The 6000-nt window shown below is 44.5% G+C and overlaps 1 pseudogene; it reads left to right on the top strand.

Annotated features, from left to right (window-relative positions):
* Nucleotides 1–1082: 1082 nt before the first annotated feature.
* The window catches only part of LOC115680041 (protein ACCELERATED CELL DEATH 6-like), a 31257-nt pseudogene continuing 26339 nt past the window's right edge, over nucleotides 1083–6000 (top strand).

Here is a 6000-nt window from a genome sequence, read left to right as displayed (position 1 = left end):
GGGTTCGTTTGGGTCGGCGACGTTTCCTGGGATGTCGCACTAATTCGACCGAAGAGGGATGTCGCGTGCTCGATGGGGTTCGGGGCGTGACATCATAGTTGAATTGGTATCAGAGCGAGGATGGCTCGATCTCAGTCGGTCGAAGCCTGGAGTGATAAGGAGTGGGAACCCTGGGGTAGCCATCTAGGGTAGCTGTAGTTGGCTAGGGAGACCATAGTGAGCCATAGGTGTGTCTAGCGCTACACGTATTTCCAGACTATTGTGGTGATTGCTTATTGAATTGGGTGTTGTAATGGTTGAAGTGCAGGTGCGTCCGGACCTGAGGTATGTGCTCGAACCTCATTGATTGTGATTTGGTGTTGTGATGGTAGATTAACTGCTAAGTGAATTATTGTTGTAAATCACTGCATAGGATTAGACTGGTATAGTTGGCCTAGGTTTCTAATTCCTGTATGGAATTATAGCAGGTAGGAGAGTGATAGAAATTGGGATAATGAGCAGCGAAGGAAGAGGTATAGGAAGAGGAACAGGAAAAGATACAGAAAGGGGCGTAAGAAGAGAAGTACGGGGTCGAGGTGGTACTCGAGCTAGAGCTGTAGAAGACCCCAGAGTTGATGTTAGAGCTGTAGAGGATCTCAGTGTTAACGCTAGAATCGCAGTAGACCCCAGAGTGGATGGAATTTTGAGGACCCTTGAGAAAGTTGGGACTTTGATGGGTAGGCAGACTCAGGAGTGATATGACACTATTGCCCAAGCGATTGAGGCCACTGTAGCTGTTGCCATTAATGGCAACAATGGAAATCAAGGACAGGGGCAGATAAATGCGAATCGACTAATGCATCAGCTAGTCGAGCAGTTTCTGAAGTTAAAGCCCCCTAAGTTTGATGGTAGAGATAACCTTGAGGATGTATCACTTTGGATAGAAGAATTAGAAAAAAAAAAAAAAAGCCTTCGAGGTATTGGGGTGTTCGGATGAGGAGAAAGTAACGTTAGTAGTACATCAGTTGCAAGGAAATGCAAATGATTGGTGGAAAGCCACAAGAGGAAGAGTGTTCCCGGTTGATACCGCCCAGACTTGGGCGATGTTTGTGGAAACCTTTAATGGTAAGTATTCCTTTGAGAGTGCCCAGGAACAGAAGTTGGCAGAGTTCATGAGGCTTCATCAGGGGCAGAGAACAGTAGGCCAGTATGAGGCTGAGTTCACTCAGTTATCTAGGTTGCCTAAAAAAATAATGAAGGACTCATTAGATAGGGCCCGGAGGTTCCGTGATGGATTGAAGCCGGACCTCTGTAGTCAGACGATATCACTGAATCTGAAGGACTATAAGGAGAATTATGAGCGGACCAAGGCAAATGATTATGAGGTGATAGAAAGGACTACCACTTCTGTGATCGATGATAGAGAAGAAAGGATAAACCTAGCAGTTCTGGCTATGTATGGCCTCGATGTAATTGCGGATATAGATTGGTTAGTTAATCAAAAGGCAGTGATGGATTGTAGTGGCTGGGTGATTCAGTTTAGTCCGGCTGGACACCCTAAACCCGAGTTAATGGGGAGTCGAAGAGGAACCTTGATCCCATTAGTTTTACCAGTAAAAGCAACTAAATGGTTGGATGAGGGTTGTAAAGGTTACATGGTAAGTGTGGTTGATTTGACGACAGAGGAAGTGCGGCTAGAGGACATAGCAGTGGTGTGCAATTTTCCGGTGTCTTTCCTCAGGAATTGCCGGGATTGCCACTAGAAAGAGGAGCAAAATTTGCTATCGAATTGGCCTTAGGGTTGAGCCAATCTCGAAGCTGCCTTATAGGATGTCGTTGTCAGAATTGGAGGAATTAAAAGTCCAAATGCAGGAACTACTGGACAAGGGTTTCAGTTGTCCTAGTGTGTTTCTATGGAGAACGCCGGTCCTGTTTGTAAGGAAGAAGAACGGGACGATGAGGTTATGTATGGATTACCGGCAATTGAGTCAGGTAACGATTAAGAATAAGTAACCACTGCCGATGATTGATAATCTGTTTGATCGATTGCAAGAAACCCCAGTGTTTTCTCAGATTGATCTACGTACCAGATTTCATTAATTATGGATCAAGAAAGAGAATATTCCGAGGCTGCTTTTAGGATGCGGTACGGGCACTATAAGTTCAGTGATGCCCTTTGGTCTAACCAATGCCCTTGCTGCCGTTATGGATATAATGGGTAGGGTGTTTAAGGAATTTCGAGACCAGTTCGTCAGAGTTTTCAGTGATGATATACTAGAGTATTCGAAAGAAACCCTGAGGAACATGAAGTACATTTGAGTAATGTGCTACGGACCTTAAGAGAACACGCACTCTGCACCAAGTCGAGTAAGCGTGAGTTGTAGCTTAGCAGGGTAGCGTTCATTGGACTCATAATGTCGGAAAAATGAAATTTCTGTGGATCCGTTAAAGGTTGAGGCCGTGACTAAGTGGCTAAGACGGGTATCAGTGATAGAGATTCGAGGTTTTTAGGCTTGGTCGGTTATTATCAACGTTTGGTAGAAGGATTCTTGTCGATAGCCAAGCCGTTGACGCGACTGTGTATGAAGGAAACTAAGTTTGAGTGGGATGAAAATGTGAAAGGAGTTGTCAGGAGTTGAAGCATAGGTTGATAACTGCCCCGATCTTGACTATTCCATCTGGATCAGGAGGATTTGAGGTCTATAGTAGCGCGCCATTAAAGAGGACTGGGATGTGTAATGATTCAGCTCGGAAGATTAGTTACATATGCGTCATGCCAGTTGAGGCCGCATGAAATGAATTATCCGACGCATGATTTAGAGTTGGCAGCGCCGATGGATAGAACTTCTTAAGGACTTCGACTGCGACATCCTGTATCATCCCGGGAAAGAGAATCGAGTAGCAGATGCCCTAAGTTGGAAGTCGAGGTATAACGCTTATGATGGTTAAGGAGTAGATCTTGTTGGAAAGGCTAAGAGATTCAGGGTTTGAGTTCGAGGTGAGTCTGATATCTAATCTAATAACTACATTGAGAATCGAACCGGAGATCTAAGCAAGGATTAAGGCATTGCAGTATACCAACCCTGAAATTCAAAAGAGTCTAGAAATGGATGGCGCAAAGGGAAAAATGGACTTTCAAGTGTCCGAGGATGAAATTCTGAAGTTTCGAGGACGATTGTGCGTGCATGATGATGCAGAACTTAAGGAAGAGATTTTAATCGGAAGCGCATCGTAGTAGTTATAGCATCCACCCCGGTAGTACGGGAATGTATCAGAATTTGCGATGACATTATTGGTGGAGTCATCTGAAAAGGAATGTGGACAAGCGTTGACGTGCCAACAAGTGACGGCGCAACGTTGTAAGCCCGGAAGATTATTGCGAACTTTGGGGAATCCCAAAATAGAAATGGGAGCATATAAATATGATTTTTGTGACAGAACTACCAAGGAGCCAGAAAGGACACGATTCTATTTGGGTGATAGTGGATCGATTGTCCAGGTTAACGCAATTCCTGGCAGTGCGAAAGGACTTTTAGTCGGAAAGGTGTACGAAATTGTACATGCGACAGATTGTCGGATTGCACGGAATACCAGTGACGATTACGTCGGACCGTGATCCTAGGTTCACTGCCAATTTTTGGAAAAGCCTGCAGACGGCATTAGGATTAAAGCTGCAGTTTAGCACAACTTATCATCCGCAACGGATAGACAGTCTGAGAGGACGATTCAGACTTTAGAGATTATGCTTTGGGCATGTGTGCTTGATTTTCAAGGTAAGTGGGAAGAATAATTGCCCTTAGTAGAGTTTGCGTATAATAATAGTTTTCAGCAAAGTGTTGGGAAGGCGCCGTTTGAAGCGCTGTATGGCAGAGCATGTAGAATGCTCGTATGTTGGGATGAAGTTGGAGAAAGAAGTATGAACCAGACCTGACTCATGTGTTAAACTATGAAGAAATAGAAGTTGACGACAGGGTGTCGTATGTTGAAAGACCAATAAGGATCGAGGATCGAAAAGAGTGAGTTCTAAGAAACAAGACGATTCCGATGGTCAAGGTTGTGTGGAAACATCACGGAACATAAGGCGCGACTTGGAATAGTAAGGAGCTAATACAACGTCAATACCCCCATTTGATTGAGTAGTAGGTTGAATTATAAATTTCGAGGACGAAATTTTTGTAAGTGGGGAAGAATTGTGACATCCTCAAATTTGCCCATTTGGGATTTATAAAATGAGTGGTTTTATGAACGTACTTGTAGCTAGGTCTCGATCAGAATTGGCCATTCCTGGGATACTAACCGTTAGGGAAGGGCTAATTAGGGATTTAAATTTGTGCGACTAAAGAAATTCGGTCGTGAACTGACTTTCGACCATAGAATCGTCGAGGTGACATTTTGAGCCAATGTAGGCCGATTTTAGGACGGTTATGGGTCAGTTCGTCATTGTCATACGAGTGGATCACGGGTGATTCCGTTTGACCACGAGGTGAGTTGACGAACAATCCAGAACCTATACCAAATGATCGCGCCCGTTGGAACTAACGATCGATCCTCGCGGTTACATTGACAACCGAGGTCGTCACGATCCGAACGAACTTGTACGTGACTTGATTTAGTATCAGTTACGGGTCGAATATGGGAATTTCTCCAAAAGCCGCCCGTTAGTTCGAGACACGATCAAGTTACGTTATTTAAAATTCAGTTATTAAATTAGAGATCAATTTGGGCATGGAAAATTTAGGAAGTCACGACAGGACATTTGGACGACGTTGTTATTAGAGTGTTCAGTCTTGGATTGTCTCGATTCCTTCAGAAAAATTCGATTTCGGTATGAAATGAGGAAGTGACCGTTTTGCCCCTAAGGCTTTTTAAAGGGTTAGTTTTATGAGGCAAGGGCGTTTTTGTCATTTGCCCCCAAAATTTGGAAAAGACACTTTTGCCCTTGGACTTTTTGAGAAATTCCAAGATTACCCTTGGATATTTTGGATGAGATTCGATCTGGGCCGTCGGTTTCAAGATAAGATCGAATCTGGGCCGTCGGATGAAAAGTAGAGAGAACGGCATTTTGGTCATTTGGCAAAAAGTTGATCAAAACTTGGTTTTTAAGCCAAGACCTCTCTCTCTCTCCTCATTTCCTCTCTCTCTCATCTCACGGCATCTCTCTCCCTCTCCCTCACCCACCGAACCAGCTCCCTCCCCTCGCCGAGCAGCCGCACGCCGGTCACCGCCCGACCGGATCGCCACCGCCACTTGCCGTCGCCACCGCCGAGCCGCGCCGCCGCGCCGATCGCACCCGTTTCACTCTAGCCGCGTGAGTCTAGAGTCGGGTAAGTCGCAATCTAATCCTTGCCTAGGACATCGGGTATTATCGGACTCGTTTAGACGCGGTTTAGGGTAGTTTAGGGGTTGATTAGGGTGTTGATCGTGGTTGTTGGTGGCTGACCATGGCTGTTAGTGGCTGTTGCGTGTTGGATTAGATATTTGGGAATGAGTTTTGTGGGTTGGAGATCCATGGGTGTGAGCTAGAACTTGAATTTTGGTTGATTGGGGTGATTCTCGGATTCGTGACTACTGTACCCATCCGGTTTGCTATTTTTGTGGAGAATTTTTTTGGCCGAATTTGAGGAAGTTTTCTTCATGAAAGTTGCTCCCAACATCTTGATGTATGACATAATTTAATTTGAGAATTTTTGGAAATCATTGGAGGCCATTCGGAATTCCATCTGTAGACCGAAATTAGTGTGCCGGAAATACTGTTCCTCCGACCTTCGGGTCTGTTCGAATTTTTATAAATTTTTCCAGACCCATTTTCAAAATACTTCCTTCACAAAACTTGTTGGGGACATTTATTAATATGACATATAAAAATTTCAAGGCTTTCCAAGGTGATTTGGGTACTGGATGAGATGCATTTTTATGGTCAGGCGGCCTGACCGGGCTGGTTGATTTTCATCTGACTTCAAGTGACCAAAAGAGGTGTTTACAGTTGGAACTGGGCTTCGAGTTCTCCACAGAAAATGTTTA

This window comes from Syzygium oleosum, unplaced genomic scaffold (assembly GCF_021117445.2).
Source record: "Syzygium oleosum isolate NSW1041296 unplaced genomic scaffold, Sole_v2.1 Sole_v2.10, whole genome shotgun sequence".
Lineage (NCBI taxonomy): Eukaryota > Viridiplantae > Streptophyta > Magnoliopsida > Myrtales > Myrtaceae > Syzygium > Syzygium oleosum.
This window is presented reverse-complemented; position numbering and strand designations above follow the sequence as displayed.